Genomic DNA, 25,119 nt, shown 5'->3' on the forward strand with positions numbered 1-25,119 from the left:
AGTTATCTGTTCCCACCTTGAGCTCTTTACCTGAGGAGCCCTCTTCCTTGAGGAAGCAGCCATCAGTGGCTCTGACTCTCCCAGTCCTTCATGTTCTTACTCTATGTTTGCACAGCTGTGGGCAATGCAGAAAGATACAAGAGAATGGAGACCTAGGTGATGGAAACAGTGTAGCTCCCTCAGAAACATAGCACCCCCATAGCAGATGGAGCGCTGCCCCATTTTCTCACTGCTTAAAGATCAGTGGTGTCTCAGCAAGCAGGAAACGTTATGAAAAAAGGAAGGACACTGCACTTGCTAGTTGAGATTGGCTGGGTTATCTGTTTCAGGATACGATCGTGCTTTCCGCAGTTCAGTTCCTTGTGGGTAGAGGAAACTCAGCAAGCTTTCTAGCAAGTGAGTACCAGTCTCCCACCCCCCCACCCACAACCCCCATAATGGTAAGTTTGTTTGCTTCTAGGTCATCATTAATCTTTTAGCAGAAAATTAGAAGACGCTGTAAGAGCAATTGAAGCCAAATGCTATTTTTTATGGGAAGCCTCTCTACATTTTAAATGTAAGTTAAAATCTGATTATTTCACTGTCAGGCACAAGAACTCCTTTGATCCATTCGTATAACTTTATTTAAATAAATGTATTAATGCTGAAGACACCACGACATAGGAGGCTAGAAGGCCTGTTTACCTAGGAGTCAGAAATACCACCAGAGGCAGAAAGGCACGCTCTTTTACTTCACTGGTAACTGGCCCCAGAAGAATGAAAAGCAGCCTTTCCCATTAGTCGAAATTGAAGGTGGTTAATGAAAAATAAGCATTATCCTCTGCCTCCTGGGTTTTGTTATTCATAAAGTGTTTGTTAAGTACATGGCAGTGTTTTCTTATTTTCTACCTGTCTAAACCACACAGGCAGACTAAGGTTGCTTGGTTATTACTCATGAGCATCATAATGTTGTTAAGTCTGGAGTACTTGGACCCCATCAATTTCTTATTGCTGTTTTGACACTTAAATAACACCAAGTAGAATTTCTGTGTATAGTTCACTTCTCCATCCCATATGTCTAGATGACTCAAAAAATAAATAAAAGGAATTACAGATAAATACCTTCTTAGAAAAGAGATGGGGAGAGCTTATCTGAAGGTCTGTTCTAGACACATTTTAACAGTGATGATCCGTTTTTGAAAAGCTTCATCTGAACACTGCTGCAATTTAAGAGCAATTGCTATAGAGTCAAAGAAATCTGAGATCAAATCCTGGAACTACTACTTAATAGTTGTGTGACCCTGAGTGAGCTAATTAACCTCTCTATGGCTCTGATTTCTTTTGTAAAATGAAGATAATAATGCCCACTTCATCAGTAGTTAACAGACTTAAAGATAAAAGATAAAGTGAACAACATAACTCTTAGAGAAGTGCTCTATAATGTTTGGTGTTATTATCATCCCACTACATATTTTTAAGATAAAATATTCAATCTTTAAATGCAGTGGAATTTCACTTAAAAAAATGAATGGATCTCTTTGGTTATCACCCACAACGGTTTGTTCACAACTGATAGTTTGCTTAAAAATTTATTTTCACACCTTGATTGTCTTGGCTTGCACCTTCCAAGATATATTAAGTATATTCTGAGATAAACACATGTCAATACTTTGTCCTTACTGATTAAGGTAGAAGGTAGGAAAAATCAGGTAGGCTACAGAGGAGGAAAAAAAAAATACTGATGCTTCAGAAAAGAAACCCTAAGTTTAAAAGCTTAACCTAAAGCAAAAAATGTCAAGACAATCACCTGGGCCTTTTTGAAAGTAAGTGATTGCATTGTTAGCAGGCACAATGACTAGGGAGTATTAGCTGCTTTCATGGGCTGAGAAGGGGCTTGTTCTGTAAACTGCAATGCAAAAAATCCCAAAGAATTTTCTTGGGTCCCTCACAACTTCTGAATGAATGACTAGAGAGATGCATGAGGGTAAAAAATGAGTCTAGAACCTTACTCCGTTTTACATAAACACAAGGTATTTATGAAAAATTTTTAATACACACTGAATTTTTCAAGAACACAACTATGTAAGCCAAGGGATTTGTTTTGTTTAGCGCCTTGTCCAAAGCAATGCACCATACCAAAGTTGCATCCACAATTTAAAAACCACTGTTCTCGAATCACCAGTACAGGAGTTCTTTCAGCCTACATTTCTATCTATGGTCTTCACTGTGATGATACACGTATATACAAGAATCTAACTACTTCATTGTTGCTGGTATAGTTAGGCCCCAGCATTTCCATACTGAAATTCATGTTATTTTTAAAAAGTGTATTTGTTCAAATTTTTATAAAAAATGAATTTTCATATAATTTTTCCTTTTAATATTACAAAGAGGATTACAGTAGGCCATCAGAATGATTTTTTTATCATTTCAGAATAAAGGACTGTTATAAAATAGAAAAGGCAGTGTGGACGGAAGAGAAGAGCAAGCTGGCAGGAGTAGAAAGCTTCCTAGTAGTAGTCCTCAAACATGGGAAGGCAGCCAGAGGGAATGCAAGTAACTCAGTTACTTTCCTTCAACGACAGATTGAACAGGAAGGAGAAAATTTAACTTGCAACAAGAATTTAGGTTATTTTAAACATCATCCTGAAGAAAAGGACTGTAAATCATAGTGACTGAGGTATTTGTTATCGGTATATTTAAGTCATTTAAGAATGTGATAAGCAAAGCTTTCTTAAAAATTCAACTATAAGTTGGAGCAATTCTATAACTAGTCACTGAATGTTTGTTTCAAAGTTTCAAAGTGTTTCAAAATGAATTCATTCAAAATTCAGTCTACAGTAAAGCTCTAATGCTTTTACAGCGATTTGAAGAAATTGTGGATGGAGCATGATCTATGTCCCAAATGTCTGAAGCCTGATGGGGGCATGCACCGCTAGGCTGACCATGACCTCCTCCCCCTCGCCCTAAAGGAAAAAGAGAGAAAGAAAAGTAAAAATAAAGAAAGCATAACTCTGACCCAAAAAGAGCAAAGCTTATTTTGGATATCTCTTAATCCAAGTACAATAAGTAATTTAAGAAATATGAATTCAGTATCACACATTCATTGCATTAAAGATATAGGAAGCTATTCCAGCCTCCACACATATTCTTATCACAGAAATATTATAAAACCACTTGCATCTTTCATCAAATTTTAATATGGAAAAAATTCACCAGACTTTGATATTCACCCTAAAGTGAAATTCAGTTAAATAGTTTGTGGTCTTAGCTATACAACTAAATACATTAATTCAATCAATAAAAAAGTCTTGGCAGTAACAAGCTCACATATATGACAGTTGTATAGGACAGACTCCAAATTAATACGATTCTTTCCCCAGGGAACTTTGCTATTTTTACTCCATAAACTCCATGTTACAAAAAATTTAGTGAACTAAACAAATTGTTTTTTTGTAAGTAATAAACCACTGTTGCTATTCTCTGATAAAGCCATGATACACTACTTTGAATCAGTACTTTTGACCAGGATAATATGACCAGTGGGACAAATCGGCATTTGCAGGTCCCCAGGAATCCAAAAACGCCAGAGTAGGGACCACGAGTCAACAATATATTAGGTTCTAAAAACAAAATATGGCTATTAAAAGCAAACCAATTCTTCACAATAGACTTCCAATGTTAAACCACCCAATATTTCTTTGTTTAAATCCCAGAATTTTACCTGTAGCTGAAATTCCCCACATGGTCTCCATCCATATCCCCAAAGAAATGCCCTTTCCAGATGAGTTCCTAAGAACAGAAGTGTGTTTCTTCAAAGTCAGCAAGCTATTTATAAAAACTACAGTAGCCTCCAAGAGAAGACCAATTGGCAAGTATAAAATTACCTTACATATAGTGCAGTAGTTACTCTTCTTTTTTCTTAAAGGGAGACAAATAGTAAATGATGGTCAAAAAATAAGGTACGTGGAATGTGATCACTTTAATGTGTTTGTCATTACAAGAAGAATATGTTACTGACTGATTTGAATCCCCTACTGAACTAGCAAGTACATAAATGTAAGAAAGCTAATAATGTACTTTCATTATCATGACTGCCACTTGAAACTAGAAAAAGCAACATCTCAGTGTTAAGATATCTAATTTTTACTAATACTAAAATATGGTTTATTACATGGGTTCTTTGACATGTAAATGGTTATACTGAATATATGCTAAAATATCTATCACTGCTTAACAGACATATAGTAATATCTGGATATATGTGTGTACATACATATATTTTTGTCTATCTATACAGCTTAATTGAATACCTTTTCTCCCAAATATTCAATTAAGCCCACAAATGATGTTCAAATGCTGTCCACTTGATGTGGCCTGTCTACATCCAATAAGAATGGAACCTGGCTATAAAGAACTAAGACAGCCATGCCAGTGTGTCCAGACTGAATACTGAACCTCCCTATACCTCATTCACCTGTAATAACCATACTCATTTTGTATTTGTAAGACATGCTAGTTGCACTAAGTACAAATAGGTAAGAGAGTGAAATGTGCTCACTTTTAGAATGAGTTACAGAAATAATCTCTACTTTTTCCATCTCTGTTCCCACCCTACATGATCACTGCTCCTTAGGGGCTTACATCCATGCCACAAGTATTTACTGATAACCTACGATGAACAAGACACTGTGCCAGACACAAGGGAAGAGGGGATGTACAAGACAAACAAGGTCCCATGTTCACCGTTTACACCCATGTTTATAATCTAAATGAAGAGAATAAATGTTTGTGTATATGTATATTTGTGCTTTCTTACTTTATTGTATAGTGTTTATTATATGCCAAACACTAGCCTAACAGCTTTACATAATCTCAATTGTTTACATAAATATTTACATATAAATATTCAAATTAACCATTCAATAGACAATAGCAAATATTACAAAATATAATTAATAGCTATATAAATTAGAAGTATGTATTCAAAGATGAATTACTAGATTATGAGGAAATTTAATTAAATCATAAAATGATGGCAGAAAATCTATGTTCTAAATCTAATGAGATACTTCCTTAAAACTAAATTCTATTGTCACTGAATTCTACTCCTTTAATCTAAAATACTTCATGTCTACAGTAATCTACTGCAAATTCAAATCAAAACTATATTTTCCAACATGCAACTTACAGAAATTGAGGTGAACCATATTTTTTAATTAAAGTCCAGCAAGTACTAAGTCACTGTATCATCTTTATCGGACTCTCATGAAAACCAAAGAACTGATTTGAACAAGAGTCAATCTCAACTTTTCTTATCAAAATTACCTAAATTTGGAAATCTATCATATCCTTCTGTGAGGATGCTAAACACCATCATGTACTGACTGAATGATGCACTTTCCTCACTGGCTTTAACAACGGGGCTTGCATGATGCTTATTAGTCCTACAAGGATCATCCATTCACCAGCTGAAAGACAGTTATAACATTTACTAATTTAGACAATAGTCAGTGAATTTCCATTGGAAATAGAAGTGTCTATTTATGTAATAAACAGTGAGCATCTTCTATAAGCAGTAAATATTTAAAAAGTATATGCAATAATTAAAATGGCAAAGATCAAAGACAAGGACAGAGTATTAAAAGCAGTGACAGAGAGAAAAAAGATATCTACAAAGGAAACCCATCAGGCTATCATCAGACTTCTCAACAGAAACCTTACAGGCGAGAAGGGAATGGGATGATATATTCAATGCAATGAAACAGAAGTGCCTTGAACCAAGAATACTCTATCCAGCAACATTATCATTTAAATTTGAAGAAGGGATTAAACAACTCCCAGATAAGGAAGGGTTGAGGCTATTTACCTCCCACAAACCATCTCTACAGTGTATTTTAAAGGGACAGCTCTAGAATGAAGTATGCCTAAGACTAAATAGCTGTACACCAGAAAAAATAAAACCACAGCAAAGGAAGAAGACCAACTAAATACTAAGAAAAATAAAATGAGCTATCCACAAAGTCAGTCAGGGGAAACATAAAAAGTACAGAATAAAACACCTAACATACAAAAGAGTGGAGGAGTAAAAAAAAGAAGGGAGAAAAATAAAGAATCATCAGACTGTGTTTATAATAGCATAATAAGTGAGTTAAGTTAGAAGGTTAGATAGTAAAGAAGCTACCCTTGAACCTTTGGTAACCACAAATCCAAACTCTGCAATGGAAATAAGTACGTATCTATTGATAATCACCCTAAATGTAAATGGATTGAATGCACCATTCAAGAGACATAGAGTTACAGAATGAATAAAAAAGTAAGACCCATCTATATGCTGCCTACAAGAGATTCACTTCAAACCCAAAGACATACACAGACTGAAAGTGAAGGGATGAAAAAAGATATTTTATGCAAACAATAGGGAGAAAAAAGCATGTGCTGCAGTACCTGTATCAGACAAAACAAACTTCAAAATAAAGAAAGTAACAAGAGATAAAGAAGGACATTACATAATGATAAAGGGATCAGTCCAACAAGAGGATATAACCATTATAAATATATATGCACCCAACACAGGAGCACCTACATATGTGAAACAAATACTAACAGAATTAAAGGGGGAAATAGAATGCAATGCATTCATTTTAGGAGACTTCAACACACCACTCACTCTGAAGGACAGATCCATCAGACAGAAAATAAGTAAGGACACAGAGGCACTGAACAACACACCAGAACAGATGGACCTAACAGACATCTATAGAACATTCCACCCAAAAGCAGTGGGATACCCATTCTTCTCAAGTGCACATGGAACATCTTCTAGAATAGACCACATGCTAGGCCACAAAAAGAGCCTCAATAAATTCAAAGAGATTTAAATTGTACCAACCAACTTCTCATATCACTAAGGTATAAAACTAGAAATAAACTGTACAAAGAACATAAAAAGGCTCACAAACACATGGAGGCTTAACACCATGCGCCTAAATAATCAATATATCAAAGACCAAATTAAAACAGAGATCAAGTAATATATGGAGACATATGAAAACAACAACACAAAGCCCCAACTTCAGTGGGATGCAGTGAAGGCAGTTCTAAGAGGAAAATATATAGCAATCCAGGCCTATTTAAAGAAGGAAGAACAATCCCAAATGAATACTCCAAATTCACAATTATTGAAACTGGAAAAAGAAGAATAAATGAGGCCCAAAGTCAGTAGAAGGAGAGATATAATAAAGATCAGAGAATAAATAAATAAAATTGAGAATTAAACAATAAAAAAAATTAATGAAACCAAGAGCTGGTTCTTTGAGAAAATAAACAAAATAGATAAATCCCTAGACAGACTTCATAAGAAAAAAAGAGTATCAGAAATGAGAAAGGAAAAATCACTATGGACAACAATTATTAGAGAATACAATGAAAAACTATATGCTAACAAACTGGATAAACTAGAAGAAATTGACAACTTTCTAGAAAAATACAACCTTCCAAGACTGACCAAGGACGAAACAGAAAATCTAAACAGACTAATTACCAGCAATGAAACTGAATTGGTAATCAAGAAACTAACCAACAAAACCCCTGGATGAGATGGATGCACTGCTGAATTTTATCAGATTTTTTAGAGAAGACAAAACCCATTCTCCGTAAAGTTTTCCAAAAATTAGAAGAGGAGGCAGTACTTCCAAACTCATTCTATGAGGCCAGCATCACTCTAATACCAAAACCAGGCAATGACACCACAAAAAAAGAAAATTACAGACCAATATCCCTGATGAACATAGATGCAAAAATACTCAACAAAATATTAGTAAACTGAATTCAACAATACACCAAGAAGATTATACACCATGATCAAGTGGGAGTCATCCCAGGGATGCAAGGATGGTACAACATTCGAAAATTCGTCAACATCATTCACCATATCAACAAAAAGAAGGACAAAAACCACATGAGCATCTCCATAGATGCTGAAAGAGCATTCAACAAAATTCAATATCCATTCATGATAAAAACTCTCAATAAAATGAATACAGAGGGCAAGTATCTCAACATAATAAAGGCCATATATGACAAAACCACAGCCAACATCATACTTAACAGCAAGAAGCTGAAATTTTCCTCTAAGATCAGGAAGAAGACAAGGATGCCCACTCTCCCCACTTTTATTCAACACAGCACCAGAGGTCCCAGCCACGGCAGTCAGAAAACACAAAGAAAAAAGGCACCCAGATTGGTAAGGAAGAAGTCAAACTGTCACTATTTGCTGATGACATGATTTTGTATATAAAAAACCCTAGAGAATCCACTCGAAAACTACTAGAACTAATATCCAAATTCAGTAAAGTTGCAGGATACAAAATTAATAGACAGAAATCGGTTGCATTCCTATACACCAATGACAAACTAGCAGAAAGAGAAATCAGGGAAACAATTCCATTCACAACTGCATCAAAAAGAATAAAATATATAGGAATAAACCTAACCAAGGAAGTGAAAGACCTATACCATGAAAACGATAAAACACACTTAAGAGAAATTAAAGAGGACACTAATAAATAGAAATTCATCCCATGCTCTTGGCTAGGAAGAATTAAATTGTCAAAATGGCCATCCTGCCCAAAGCAATCTACAGATTCAATGCAATCCCTATCAAAATACCAACAGCTTTCTTCAATGAACTATAGAAAATTGTTCTAAATTCATATGGAACCACAAAAGGCCCCGAATACCCAAAGCAATCCTGAGAAGGAAGAATAAAGCAGAGGAAATCTTGCTTCCCAACTTCAAGCTCTACTACAAAGCCACAATAATCAAGACAATTTGGTACTGGCAAAAGAACAGACCCATAGACCAATGGAACAGACTACAGAGTCCAGATATTAACCCAAGCATATATGGTCAATTAATATACAATAAAGGAGCCATGGATATACAATGGGGAAATGACAGCCTCTTCAACAACTGGTTAGCTACATGTAAGAGAATGAAACTGGATTACTGTCTAACTCCATACACAAAAGTAAACTTGAAATGGATCAGAGACATGAATGTATATCATGAAACCATAAAACTCTTAAAAGAAAACATAGTCAAAACTCTCTTGAATATAAATATGAGCAACTTCTTCATGAATATATCTCTATGGGCAAGGGAAACAAAAGCAAAAATGAACAGGTGGGACTATATTATATTAAACTAAAAAGCTTCTGTACAGCAAAGGACACCATCAGTAGAACAAAAAGGCATCCTACAGTATGGAAGGATATATTCATAAATGACATATCCAATAAGGGGTTGACATCCAAATTATATTAAAAGTTTACACACCTCAATAAACAAAAAGCAAATAATCCAATTAAAAAATGGGCAGAGGATCTGAACAGGCACTTCTCCAAAGACGAAATTCAGATGGCCAACAGGCACATGAAAAGATGCTCCACATCGTTAACTATCAGGGAAATGCAAATTAAAACCACAATGAGATATCACCTCACACCAGTTAGGATGGCCACCATCCAAAGACAAACAACAACAAATGTTGGTGAGGATGTGGAGAAAGGGGAACCCTCCTGCACTGCTAGTGGGAATGTAAATTAGTTCAATGGTTGTGGAAAGCAGTATGGAGGTTCCTCAAAAAACTAAAAATAGAAATACCATTTGACCCAGGAATTCCACTTCTAGGAATTTACCCTAAGAATGCAGCAGCCCAGTTTCAAACAGACATATGCACCCCTATGTTTATTGCAGCACTAATTACAACAGCCAAGAAATGGAAGCAACCTAAGTGTCCATCATTAGATGAATGGATAAAGAAGATGTGGTACATATACACAATGGAATATTATTCAGCCATAAGAAGAAAATAAATCCTACCATTTGCAACAACATGGATGGAGCTAGAGGGTATTATGCTCGGTGAAATAAGCCAGGCAGAGAAAGACAAGTATCAAATGATTTCACTCATCTGTGGAGCATAAGAACAAAGCAAAAACTGAAGGAACAAAACAGCAGCAGACGCACAGAACCCAAGAATGGACCAGCAGTTGCCATAAGGAAAGGGACTGGGGAGGGTAGGTGGGAAGGGAGGGAGAAGGGGAATATGGGGCATTACAATTAGCACACATAATGTAGCAGGGGGCACAGGGAAGACAGTATAGCACAGAGAAGACAAGTGACTCTATTGCATCTTTCTATGCTGATAGACAGTGACTGTAATGGGTATGTGGTGGTGACTTGATAATGGGGGGCATCTTTTAACCACAATGTTGCTCATGTAATTCTATATTAATGACACACACAAAAAAAAAGCATATGCCAATCACTGGGTTGGCTATACTCAGGCAATTAAGGTTATTTACTTATCACCTTCATCGGGAATGGAAGGTTGAAGAAACGCAAGTATATTCCAAAAAAGAAGGAAAAACCCATGGACAGAAAAGGACAGTAAAGGCATAAAAGAAATCTGGGTTATTTGTTTGGAGTAGGTCTCAAAGAAAATGGAGTAGGAGGCTGAACCACGGGTAGGCAGGTCAGCCTTGGACAGGAGAGATGCACTATTTCCTCTGAGGCAGGAGTGATTAACCACAGATGCGAAGACCACAGACCCACCTGTACAGCATTCATGCACAAAAAGCAGGAGATAATTTGGATGGAGAAAAGATTTCATCTGTTTGTATGAATTTTTAACAGAATTTTAGGATTTTCTTTAATTATGATAGTAGGTAACAATGCTGTTGCCTATACCTGTGACCTTGTCACCAGGGCAAATCACAAACATTTCCATGTCATATCTCAACTTTACACATATCTCAGAATATTATTTACATTACTAACTCTGACATTAAGGTAGTCACATGACCTGCCACTAGCGTTTGTTGTTTCATGCACAGCAATGAGTCACACATTATATCTTAAGTGTTTTTTATATTTTGAAAATTATCCCATTAGTTTCCTTTATAACACTCTGAATTTTTCCATTTATAAATGACCCTGAGGAGGTGGTCCATAGGCTTCCCTAGTCTGCCAAAGGGACCCATGGAACAAAAAAGGGAGAACAACTGCTCTGAAGCATGAAGGAAAGAATTTTTTTAAATAAAGGCAGGAAAGATGATGCTGAGATCTCTCTCCATTGTCTCAACTCTTCACTCGGAGTTGTCTGCCCACGAGCACCCTTGAGCTCATGGAGCTATGGAAGACTGAAGGAATGGCATCAATAAGAACTGGAAGGAAAAGACACCAGTCAGGGGACAATCCTCTCTGCGCTATCAGTTTTGTCTGAAGGATTGGAACAAATGGAGAGAGAGACAATCTGTATATCTTAAGACAGGCACCGGTGGTTCTGAAGACACACTGACCACGAGACTGCCACTTTGTTTCTAGAACTGCTTTCTCACCCCCGTCCTGCCTTACTTCTTGTTTCCCACACCCTTCAATCTAAGACAGCCCGCAGAAACTAAAAAAACAGAACAAAAATCAATGTAAAAAATGAACACCTTTAAAGCCTTACTCTGTCATGCCCTCCCACACCTAATCACCAACCTGAATCAGTGCCCATGTACTCCGCCTTTCCTTCTAACTGAATAAACAGTCTGTGTGCACATCCAAGACCACCTCTCCCCCTACCCCACCATCCCCTTGTGCACTAGAGCCCATCTTGTCTGAGTAGCTCAGGCACAGCAATATAGCAGTTCCCTGTCCCCTTCTTGTACGTCCTGACCAGATCATTCCCAGGCTGGATTTCCTTACATTAAAACAAAACAAAATAACCTTCTCTTGGCCTCATTTCCTACTCCAGCTACTCATTTATCAGCTCCTTGTTTTTCTCAAGAGAACTGTCTATTCTTGCTGCCTCCAACGCCGTCCTCCCCTCCTGCCCTCTCTTGAGCCCAGTCGGGCTTCCCTCAACATTCAAGCCAGCTTTTGTCAAGGTCAGCAGCTGGCCTTCCATGTTGCTGAGCATGATTTAACTAAGGTTATCAATTAATTCCCTCTCCTTGAAATATTTCCATCACATGGCTGCCTGGATACACAGGGCCTCCTGATTGCCCTCCTACCACACTCCTCCTCATCCTTCTTTGCTGATTCCTCCTCACTCCCAACTTTCAGAGGTCAGAGTGCTCTGGGATCAGTCTTCAACTTTCTACTACACTCACTCTCTAAGTGGTCTCATCTAGTCTAGCGGCTTTAGGTGAAACCTACACGCTAATGAAACTTCTATTTTTACCTCCAGTCAGGCTCCTCACTTAACTCCAGCCTCTCATATCCCCTTCAACTGACATCTCAACATGCCCAGCTGAACTCCTGATTTCACCCATACCTTCAGCTTTCAGTCTTCCTTAGCCCCACAAGTGGAATTTTATCCTCTGATCTGGAAAAATCCTTATACTTGCTCTTGATGCTTCCCTACTATTTGTCTCCCACAACCAATTCAAATCCTTTCAGTTCTTTCTTTAAAAATACATTCTGAATTTCACTTTTTCTCATCAGCTCCACCCCTGCTATCCTGGCTCAGCTGGGACTGCCGCAGAAGACTCCAGCAGGCCTCACTATTGCCATGTTTTTGTCCTAACATTAGTCTCCATTGCAGCAGCCAGAATAATCTTTTTAAAGCCAATGACAACTCATGTTACTCATTTGATTAAACATTCCACCATCACAGTGACTTTCCATATCACTAAAAATACAAGCTGAAGTCCTTACAACTGCCTACAAGCCCAAACACAACCTGTTACCTTTCTGAACGCCCTCTTAGTGCTCTCCCCTTGAACCACTCTGCTCCAGGCATGCTGGCTTCCTTACTGGTCTTCAAGCCAACACCGCTGCCTGGGGCATCTGCATTGCTCCCTGCCCTCCTAGGACCATCTTTCCCCAGTATACAGTGAAATGTGCCTCACTGCTAACAGATGAAAATCACTGCAGTGATTAATTCTTTAAAATTATTTTTTTCATATTTCTGTTACTGAAAAAATGTCCTCTTTGGAAACTTTGGGGACTAATTATAAAGAATTGTTACATATAACAGTTTAAAGGATTTTAATTCTTCCCCTAAAATGACTTTCATAAGCTCAATGAAAGACCTTACCTAAAATTTAGTTTTATCTTTCTTCAAATTCCTAACTAAATCCTAAGATTATATCAAATAGGCTAGAACTGCATCTATTTACCAATACTTCAATTAAGTTGAACTGGATATCTTTATGCTTACTTCCACTGCAATTTTCAAAATGCTTTTTAATATATTTGATAAGGTGACAAAGATTAAATACAGATTTCTAGGGAAAAATTATTCTTTGAAATTTCTTTCCTACATGTTGATCCTCTGATAAGTCAAAATAATTCCTTCACTTAGTATTTCTTCTTAGAGGATTAAATGCAAGAGGACTAGTTCCAAATATTTTTGCTTAAACCTAGACAGAATTTTAATTAAAAATTGGTTTTGTAAGGTTTAAATAGAGGATATAAACACAAGGCAGAAACTTTAGGTTCTGACTGAAACAAAGAATAGTCTCCCTAAGTTTTGAAAATGGTCTTTCTTAAACTAAGAATTTCCTGGTTGTCTCACCTTTTCTAACCTAACAGTTTATTTTAATCTGCCTTATAATTCAACAACTTTGTGACCCTGAATTGAAATCATTAAAATAAATAAAATTAGCCTAGAAAAAATATATTCTTCATATAACTTTGAACCCAATCATTTGCTCTTTAAGTTATGTAGTTAAAACCTCTAAGAAATACATCATCAAATGACATGGAAAAGTGGATATGTGAGGCTGGAGTTGAGGGAGCAGCCTGACTGGAGATAAAAATACACGTTTCATTAGCATGTAGGTCTTGCCTAAAGTATTTTATACAATTCTAATTCTTGACACTTTGTGATTTTCTTTCTCTCATCCTTTAGTGTCAACCTCCTACTTTGCTCTCCTCTTATTGGTGAGAGCAGAGAAGTCTTGCAAGAAGCTAAATCAGAACCAGCACAATTGCTAATCTAATTCTTCTTCCTCCTTCCTCTCTGGATTTTCCCTGAAGAAAGGTACAGGTGGGAATATATGCCTTTTAAGTTCTGCCCACTATTCTCCTCTCAGCCACATTCATTAATCTTATCAATTTGCACTTCTGATCAGTGAAAAACATGAGTGAGAATTACCCAGTGCTCAATATGAAATTGATTTGGAATCCAGAGACAATACTCTTTTCTTGTTTCAGCATGTCTTTCTTCCCCAGAGCAGAAACCTGTAGCAAATTAGACTGCCTATGTCTGGGAGTGTGCGTGGAATCCAGAGAGACAGATGGAGAAGACCTCAGAGAGAGGACGGGTCAGCATCCCATCCGCACAGTCTTCTGCAGCAAGCTGCCCTACACAGCAAGTTCCTCTGGCCTGGAGGTGGGGCCACGCGGAGGGCTGCCCTGGGCCTCCCACGCTTCCTCCCAGGTGCCGTCATCTTAAACAGAAAAGGTGACTACAGACAAGTCATCTCCTCAAAGGGTGTCTCAACAAAGGTCAACAGGCAACTGGCTCTAATCCTAAAGCCGGTATGTTCATATTTTCCTTTGAGCCACTTTGAATCCTCCCCAAAAATCTACTTATCTTAAAATCACTTTATCTTCTGTGACTATATATATAGAGAGAGAGGAGGATGGGGTGGCATGGGGGCAAGGAGGCTAGAAAAAGCAAGCCATGATGGAAAATGAATCCGAGTAAACAACCCAATGTGAAATCACTCAAATAATCATGTAAATAGTTCAAGTAATTCATGATTATCCAAATCACATTGATGATTCTAGAAAGAAAGATAAGTTTACACTTACCATTTCTTCAAAGTTTCTGGTTTAGGGTTATAGCCTCAGCTCATCCTTCACTCTTCCAACCAAACCGGAGGAACATAATGGAACTGACAGAAACATGAGGTGAATTTCCAAAATAAAGGAGTTGAAGGTGAGCTGCATCTCAATGAGGCTCAGAGAAAAAAATGATTCTTAAGGTTTTTCACCCAGTCATTGCTTACCAAAACAAAAATAAAAAATGTCATTCACCACTCTTCTTTTGCAGAACAGTTTCAAAAAGGATCTTCAAACACATCTGATTTGTCATTTAATGGATACACATATAAGATAACAACCAAAAGATAAATCTTAAAACTCAATATTCTGATTAGTTAAAATAAGCTTCTCTAAAAATCCAGTAGGGTAAAACCCACATAACAAGGATAAAAGAACCCAAATTCTATTATGTGATCAGTGAAGAATGGCACCATAACCATTTATTTGAAGTTAGACACCTGTAAGGAACCTGGACAGAAGAAACACATCAAAGCCCCAGTGAAGCATGACTTCAAAAGGCACAGATGTGAGCTTCTGGGAAACAGCCCGCTCAGACGCGGGAGCTCAAACACAGGGTTGGCAGCTCACTTTCAAACTAGAGACGACTAGGAACAGTATCCCCACAAATCATTTTCATAATAAGCTTCCACACATTTAACTGGCAGAGGTTTCCTTTTCACTAATGGAAAAACTAAGAATCAACACAGTGTGTAGTTAAGGACCACAGTCCCACCGTCCCACATTCCCACAGTCCAGCGGCCTGGCTTCTCCAGCTCAAGTATTTAGTACTTGTGTGAATTACTTTGGGCAAATTATTTAATCATGCTAGAACTTGCCTTTTTCAGGGTTGCTCTAAGTATTAAAAGCAACTATATTTTAAACATTACTACAATAGCTGGAACATAGTAAGTCCTATTCTTGCTTGAAAATAATTAAAGAGTTTTTCTTTACTGTCCAAGTCTCAAACAAGATCTAGGTATCAAAGTAAATGGAAAACTAGTTCCTAAAACCAGACAAGTAATGTGTATGCTTTTTGTGTGTGTACATGTAAAATGAAAATCATTAAACTTAAAAGGTCCTAAACAGTACTGAGGCATTTTTATTAATGAAAGTAAACAGATTTTTTTTCTTAGTTATTTTTCATTGTGTAATTATCTCAGAAGAAACCTGGGGTTAAGAGTCCAGCTCTGGATTTGAAAATGTCCTGCAGCACAATTACAACTACTCAACACATTCATATAATAAGTTTAATGACCTAGAGTACAAAGCATGTTTTTAAAAAAGGTATCCTCAGATATTTTCACCATGGTTATTGATGTCTTAAAGGGGGTTAAGTCCAGCAGTGATAGGTAGTTGTAAATAAAAGTGAATTGGGAAATTTTTTTCCTAAAAATGGACAATATCTTTAAAAAGTTATTCCTTACAATATCTCTAGGATATAGTATTTAATAAATATCTCAGTGTTCTCTTTACTTCATACATTAAACATGTGTTTGTATTAAAGAGTCCATTAGGTTAGGATTATGCACTACTTGTTTACAAATACCTTTTGACACCAAAAGGTATCTGAAGTCACAGATTAAGCAAAAGCTTTGGATCATTAATTTTCCTTAGAAATTTTAAAAGAATTTTTGATTTACACTACGTGTATTATGGAATATAAAATTATAATTGTTTAATATAAAACAGGAGACATTAAAAGTCTGTGCTTCAGGCTGCTTGTTCAAGGATCTTGGAGGGGTGTCCACTCTCCCTTTGCCTTCGTGTTATGGGAACTCTTCAGTGTATCATCAGTCTGTTTTCCTGTTTTATAAGCCCTTGTTTTCATTGAGAATGCATGTAATCACAGGAACCCCAACTCCATTCCCAGCCTCAGAGAGGGAGTTTGTGATCTAGCTGTAGCCTGAGCAGTGAGTCTGAGCACCCTAACAACCTGGCTGGTACTCTGGACAATAGGGCATGAAGATATGAGACAATGAGGCTAGCCTGCCTGCAGATGGCACAAACATGTTGAGCAGGGCAGAGTCCAAAGTATCTCAGAAAACAGCTGAATCCCAGCGACATGCTGAGCCACTGGATCAAGCCTTACCTGAGGCCCAATATGATTGGCCTTTTTAATTTTGTGAGCCAGTACATTTTTTCATTGTTTAAAAGAGTCTGAGATGGAACCTCACCCCCTCTGCTTTGAGGGAAATCTTCTGCATCCGTGGATGTCTTGCTGCCCTTGTCTAGCCTGGATTAATACTTAGTCCATAGGCACACACCTGATCATCTGATCATCTACATTTGCCTTCTTACAGCACTAAACTATGTTTTCTACCTTTATCTTGCATCTACCTACCACTTCAGCATTTTATTAAAAATAAAAATAATAATAATAATAGGAGAAATGAGGGATCAACATATAAATCAAGTACAAAAATCAAACGAATATTCATATTTGACCTGATTGTTTATAGGTCATATTGCATGATCAAAACCGAAAGTTTCTGTGATGAATGCCCTTGTACTGTTCACCATGTAAGAATTTATTCACTATGTAAGAATTCGTTCACCATGTAAGAACTTGTTCGTTATGCTTCAGAAGATTGGAGACTGACGAGAATTAGGCTTGAGATGGATTAATGATTGTACATTGAGCATTGACCCCCCTATACTGAATTTTATTGTTGTTAACAACCATTTGATCAATAAATATGAGAGATGCCCTCTCAAAAAAAAAAAAAAAGAGTCTGAGATGCACTTTCTGTAACATGTAACAGATAGTTCTGTTGAAAAATTGAAAAAACATTGACTTAAAGCCAGAGAGCAGAGATTTTATTATCCTTGAATCTTTTCTGCTACTCACATCAATGCCTTTTTCTCTTCCTCTATACTATTGTTCCTCTTCTCCCTCCCTACTCCTTTCTGCTTGACACCAAGAATTCCTATCAATCTGTGCCCATCCCTTCCTTTATGAATCGGCTTAAAACTTCCAAGACACTGTCTGTGCCATCGTCTGTCCTGATGCACCCAACCATCAATCTGAATAAAGCTGCAGTGGCTTCTTTCATGACACTTCTTGCCATGTATTCTATGGCCCTCAGAGTCCTAGGCCATTTCTTCCATGTGAAGAATTGATGCTATTGTAAATAGGGAAACCTGAAGAAATATTCCATTTATGAGCAATCTAGATTTTTATGTGTCATTTTTCTTCCTGAAAAGCTATACTTAAAAATGCATTTTTAAGTTTCTCTAGACTTCTAAAACCTTCAACAAGATGTAAATCTACCTGTCCTCTTCCTTCTAGTTTCAGAGGAAAAGTTCTTCTTTCTGCCAATTAAGACCAATCTATCTATACTTCCCCAGTTGGTCTCCTATATTTTGAATAATTTCATTCTTCTAAATCGTTCCTTACAACTTGAAGCACTTCCAAGTCTCCTCTTCACAAATTAAAAATAAAAAATCCATACATCATGCCACCTACCCCAACTCCCATCCAATTTTTCTGCTTGCATGAAATAATTAAAAGTAACCTCACCTGTGTTGTACCTTTTGTAATGTTCCACTAAAAATTTTAAATTATATATGTGGCTCACATTATGTTTCTAGTGCACAGCAGTGCCCCACAGACAACCAGTTTTAGCTCTCGTGTTTTCTCATCCCTTTGTCACAGTTTAACCTCGGGCAGTGCATCTCCCATGGGTGTAGCTCCCTGTTGGTGTACTACTGCTTCCTACTCTTCTTTCAAGATTTCACACAAGTGCCAGCTCACCCACAAAGCCTTTCCCTTCTGCCTTCCTTTCCTTCCTGGTGGAACTATCTTTCTCCTCTGTGACCCACCATATAGCTCACTGATTTTTACTGTAAACCCATAAAACTTGTAAGCCCTCAAACTATACTGTTTTCAAGGCAGCAAATTTTTAAGAATGGCAAGCATGCAAAAAGTAAGTGTATTTTTAAAACAAGTTGCTTACATTTAAAGCAGAAAACAACAAACAATTCACAAAAAAGTCTTGCTCAATATTAGGTTTATCCATGAAAGAACAAGATAGATCTATAATTTTTATATAGCCCATGCCCTTTTGCCCACCCTTCTGTAAAACATACCTCATGTCTATATGTTGCACCCTGCCTCAGTGTCCTATGATGCCAAGAATATATCTCACCTAAAATCCAATCAAGGTAAGCACTCTTATTTTCAGAAAAAGACAAATCAAAATGTGCTATTTATAAACATCATTTTCCAAATAGTTTCTTTCATGCCTAATATTCCTTGCAATCAAATATATAAATCTGAGCATAAAAATGTTTTTCTAACCACAAGAACAAATAATTGTCAATTTTACTTTGAAGTGAGTAGTAAACCAATACCTATATTTCTATTTGAAAAATAAATTATGATTGAAATGCATATCTGTTAATTATTAGTTGTCAATATCAGGAAGAAAAACTCCTATGAAATAGAATTTTTTTAATTATCAGAAACATTGCATTGTTGTCTTAAAAAAATGGACATAGGCAGCTATAGAGTAGGTAGAGGGTGAGCACTGGAAAGTCAGATATCCTGAGTTCAATTTAGCTGTGAGACTTTGAGCAAATTATTTAACTCCTCATGGCTTTATTTTTACTTTTCAAGGATTGAAGAAGCTTATGAAGACAAAGGGTTTAAAAGAGTGTTTGGCACTGAGTAAATGGCCAAAAAATGCAACATTTGCTTCTGGGTCAAAAAAATTCACAAGCCAAGTCAAAACCCAAATTGAATAAATATATTTAGATTATCTCAAAGGGCAATTTTTTCCCCTTACATATCATAAGCCTCTAAAACAATAAAAACAGGACCAACAATTCATGAAAAACAAGCAACACGAACAAAGATTTTACAAGAATTTGAGCATCAGTGATGTTGAACCATATGAAAAAAATGCTGAACATCTCTCATAAGAGAAATGGGAAGTACAACATTGAAGAGATGGTATTATTTTCTTCACCAGCTTTTCAAAAGTTTAAGAGTTTGATAATATATGGTGGCATAGAGGGAAACAAGCACCTCGCACATTGTGGGGGCATGGAAACGGGCACATGCCTTGTGGGGACACCTCTCCCTGCTCTAGGACATGTTCCTGCAGTTCTGTGCACACATGGATGTAAGTAACAAATTCCTGTAAAAACCAAATACATTATACTATACAATGCCTTTAAAAGGACTGTGTGCAGCAGTTACAGGAGTGATGCAACTTTATACGTACTGATGTGGAATGACTGACAACATCCATTGCTAACTGAGAGCAAGGTACAGAAGAGTATATACAGCTATTCCAATTTGTATTTAAAAGCAAGACATATATATATAGTATATATGCTACATATACTTTGTGTATCGTATATATATGTTAATATATAATATGCATATACTAATATATAATTAATCATGTATATGTGTGTGTGTGTATATATACATATACATATATACACATACCCTATCTCTCGATGAATAATAAGAACATGGCCATAGTAATTGTCTCCGAGGAGGGATTTCTGAGCAGATGGGAGACAGGAATTAAGAGGAAGCTTACTTTTATAATTTTAAGTTTTGTACCATATTTCTAAAAAACCCATTCACTCAATAAATCAAATCATTTATTTTTTAAAAACCAAGTTCCAAGCACTTTTTACTGCTGCACCAAGCCCTTAACAAAGCACATATCCATGCCAAGGGGCTGCATGTAGCTGAGATTATCACAATAACATTCTTCAGTTTTTCCAGCAGTCATCTTTTTTAAGTGGCTCACTGGGGAAGAGTTACCATAAAGTGAGATTAGAATGTATACCAAGAAACATTACTGAAAATGACTTCGTTTACAGTTATTTTCATCATTACCTCATTAACTACCATCAGTAGAAAAGTGATGGCTTTTAAGTGGCTGGCAATCTCACTTTTTAAAAAAAATTAGCATGGTGCTAGGAAATGGGACCTTTAAATAGTAAAGATTTACAAAACTTATAATTAATAAGTATCTTCAATATAAACTGGCATCTAAAGCATATTGTTACATTTTTCTGGCCGTATCTGATTAACATCCAAGAGATTATTGCTATGACAATATAAGATGTTTTGCCTTGTGAAAGGTTTACTTGTTAACCTCACCAGAAGATTATTCCATTTTTAAAGGGCATTTCTCTAAGCAGATCATTTCAGGCAGAGTTAGCAAGCTTAGGGAATGACTTTCTGGTGAAAGAGCTTGTGTGTACACTGCCACCAAAAAAAATGTCAGCAAATCATGTCTTACATTTTAAAAACAGCTGTGAAGATAACCCCTGCTGTTCTATGGAAAATTAAAACATCTTATAGGAAAATCTTTATAACTGTCTTCATAACCAAAGATCACTCAGACAACCATAAAATCTACCTGTCTTCCAAAACAACAAAAGCAAATTGTTATCAAATGGGTAACAACTCACAGAGAAGAGACTATTCCCTATCTTCAATGGATATTTTTAAAGAAAAAAAAAAAAGAACAAATGACACAGTGTTCAGATTCTTCTGAGACTTATGACAGCCTTATTCTTAGAAACTGTTGGGTTCAGTGGGGAAAAAATGAGTCCCTTTTATCATTAAACTATATAAAGTAGGTACTGCCATTTCCTTTTCAGAGTAACATACAGAAGAGCTACAAACTACTGGATGTTGGTGATGCTGAACTTTCTGTGCTGGACAATCAGGAAGTATAAAACATTCCCATTCTGGTGAACCATTTTAGTGGTACTGGCTCCTAAGATTCTCAATTATAGAATTTCATTTCCTACACCAAACCTTAATCTCTAAGTGAAACAGGAGTTTAACGTCTTTTTTCTCTCCAGCTTTATTGAGATATAATTGACATATAAGATGGTGTATGACATATAACTTGGTGTAAGTTTAAGTTGTGTAAGTTGTAAGGTGTACAGCATGGTTTGATATATACATAATCTCATGAAATGGTTACCATGATAAGGTGTTAACATATCTACCACCTCATAGTTATTCTTTTTCGTGTGGTGAGAACTTTTTTTTAATTAAGTTGTTGTTAATGTACAATCTTATGTTGGCTTCAAATGTACATCACCATGGGTCTTTGAGCAGATTTATATCAGTTTTTCACTGCCTATGCCAAAGCTGTAGAAGGCTTCAGAGATTCACACAAAAATCTTAAAGAACTTCAAAGGGGAAAGAAGAAGCTTCCCGTGGCTTTTCAAACCAAAAAGGAGGAAAAGGAAAAGTTTTCAAGTATGCAAAGTTGGAAGAAGCAGGGAAAAGAAAGGAGAAACTTACCAAGTAGGGAAGATAGTACAAGTGATAAGGGGGGAAGAGGATAGGAGAAAAGGTGGCTAAGCAGATCATGAACACAACCCCAGGGGAACTGATCTGTTGCCTGAACAAACCGGTATCTGTGACGTTCATGCAGGAGCCTTGGTGTCCAACTTGTCCGATTCTCAGTGACTTCCTGTGGGCAACTGCCTCAACTCAAGGTGGTCCCTGTGGACACACAGCCGGAGACACAACTGCCTTCTTCAGCTCCACAGGAGCCTGGGAAAGCTGAGTGGGCTGGGAATATTTAAATCGCCAGGTATCATGGAAAATGACTGGCACAGTTCCAACTGAGGTTAGCATAGTTCAAGCACAATAATACTTCTGTTTTTCACAATTTGTAAATATCAAAAGATTTTTGTTCATTTCATCAACAAAACCAAACACCACACTCATGTAAGTAGTTCTCAAGCACACCTGCATACAGCAAGGCATTTACCTTCTCAAGTTTCAAGAACAAAAAACGTCTAATCTCATGTATCAGGATTATCTTGGTCCTGTGTTTATAGTACCTAAATATACATAATACCTGTGTATACAGGAAAATTCATTCCTTCATAATTCACTCACTCCCTTGCACATACACACCAAATATCTATTCTGTGTTCTTAGCACAGTTAAAAATGGTTCTGGGTCCATGATAGGCTGCAGAGTGGAGAGGTAAGAATCCAACCGTGTCATCATAAACAGTACAATTCTATGTGGAACGCACTAATAATGGGTCAGCATCCAGTCTGGGGGTGTACAGGGAATTTCAGGAAAGGTTAAATAAGGATGTACCTTTTGAGCTCAAATCTGAAGCATGAGAAAACAACCAAATTGCTAAGGGAAGATAAGGAAGAGAGCATTTCAGAAGAGAGAATAACAAGCGCATACAAAATCTCCCAAAGATGAAAAGGAGCTTGGAAGTTTCAGCAGAAAAAAAAAGTGTGGAGAATGCACTGTGGTCAGATAATTGGAATGTTTTATGGGCCTTGTTAAGGGTATTTTCTTTATCCTGAGAATGAAGGTTACTGAAGGTCAAATGAAACATGATAATCACTTATATTTATTGATTATCTACTATGTGCCAGGGACTATTCTAAGTACTTCCTATTAACCTTTTTTATCTTCATAACAGCACTGTGAAGCAGGTATTATTTATAACTACATTTTAAAGATAAGGGAACTTTGTAATGCACAGAAAAGTTAAATGGCATGCACAGTGGCAGTGCAGAGCCAGAATTTGTCCTAAAGAGCGTAGAAGGCGCACTGCACTTACATATGAGACCTCCCTGAACAAGCAAAGAAATCTGCTGCCCCATGGTTCACATGAGCCTTCCTCTAACAATGCTTAGGGTCTCTAGGCGGCTTAAATAATAATAAGTGTCTGGAGTAGATAATCATTTACCTCTAGTGATAAATTTTTTTTTAAGTAATACATATTTACATTATTAACATTATTAACATCCACCTCTATTACTTCAGACATGGCACTATCTAGAGTTAAATTTTCCAAGATCAAATAACAGTGCCTGCAAGAGTGTTTGAAAAGAGAGGGAGGAGGGAACAACTCAAATTAAAGACTACACAGAATCAAATCCTACCTATGATGCCAATAACTCACAAGTAATTAATGAAAACTAGTGACTCAAATGTATTTTAGATATTGGAATTTTAAAACTAAGACCTTTTTTGACATGGTAGGAATAACTTATTCATCTAAACAGAATTATATTCACAAATACAAAATAAACTGATGTACAGAAATGTTAACATATAAATAGGTAAAATTTTATAGTCAACATGATGTTTACACATTAATACTCTTGAAAAAGGTTTTACTTCATAAGTATTTCTAATATTATTTTATCTAAACTTGGAATTTTCCCTTCTGAAGGCATCCAAATAAATATTTCCTATTTGTTTCTAGGGAAATTCACTGTAACTCAAACATATGCAGGAGTTACTTATTTAATATAAATGTTCTGTCTTATGATAGCCTAAACACATCACTGAATCAGAATGGCTTAGATAACTCCATAACCACATATTTATTTTATTAAATCTCATTTCCCAAAAAATTCATATTCAGGATAATTATGGTCTTTTTTCTGTAATTCCACCTACAAAAGACAGATGCACTGAATTTTATCCTGCATGCTGAACTTCCCACAGCTCAGATATGCTTCTAAACTACTATACTTCTTTCCAAATTTTTCCTTCCAAAATACAGAAATGTGTTAGAATAGTCCTGCACTATTTTTTCGAGTTAATCACTGTGCAATATAATAAACTGCATCTATCACATCAACATTTCCTTGAAAAAACCTTCCATGAGGCCCAAGGTCTAGAATATGTGCCCCTCCTTCTCCCTTAACATCTTAGACTTTCTGGCCAGATCACTTCACTCCTTAGGCACTACCTGTTTCCTTGCCAATACCTTCCCATACACAATAGCCCTGTGATGATCAGCATAGCATTTACCTCTCTATGTCCAGCATTTAGCACAGTGCCTACGAAGCACCTATGCAACAGCCAATGAACAATTGCCAAAACAATTTCCTAAGGAAATTATGACCTGCTGAAAAAGATTGAGAGGGTCAGGAAGCTTTTAATAAGAAAAAAGGATAAAGGCACAGCTCCTTATGAAAATTTAAATCCTGAGAAATTCTACTTTCTAATCCACAATGTGCACATACGCACTCCTTCAGTTCACAGGAGTATAAATCTGAAGTAGTCAGGGTGTGGCTTATAAGGCCAGATACATAATCTAAAGCTAATCCAACTCCACTTTTACTAAATCCTGAATCAAACTTTCAACACCTTTTTCATTCTACCACACCTATTCTACTTGGCAAGATTTTTTTTTTTATGATTTCTCTCTCTCTCACACACACACAGACCTGCATGAAAACTTGAGATCTAAATGTCACTACTCAGAACAGCAGTTCCTTTTAAAAGCATACATGCTTTAAATTCATTAGATGTGTATTTTACAAACT

At 36.6% G+C, this 25,119-nt stretch overlaps 1 protein-coding gene and 1 long non-coding RNA gene across 6 annotated transcripts in view; both read right to left on the reverse strand.

Annotated features, from left to right (window-relative positions):
* The window catches only part of BMPR1B (bone morphogenetic protein receptor type 1B), a 402,305-nt gene that overhangs the window by 311,242 nt on the left and 65,944 nt on the right, over positions 1 to 25,119 (reverse strand). The window lies entirely within an intron of this gene.
* Positions 464 to 23,818, reverse strand: LOC140849588 (uncharacterized). Its single transcript, XR_012131646.1, has 3 exons — positions 22,575 to 23,818; positions 14,797 to 14,879; positions 464 to 2,945 (listed from the first exon to the last, which is right to left on the reverse strand). It is a non-coding gene; the product is annotated as an uncharacterized lncRNA (long non-coding RNA).

This window comes from Manis javanica, chromosome 5, assembly GCF_040802235.1.
Source record: "Manis javanica isolate MJ-LG chromosome 5, MJ_LKY, whole genome shotgun sequence".
Classification (NCBI taxonomy): Eukaryota; Metazoa; Chordata; class Mammalia; order Pholidota; family Manidae; genus Manis; species Manis javanica.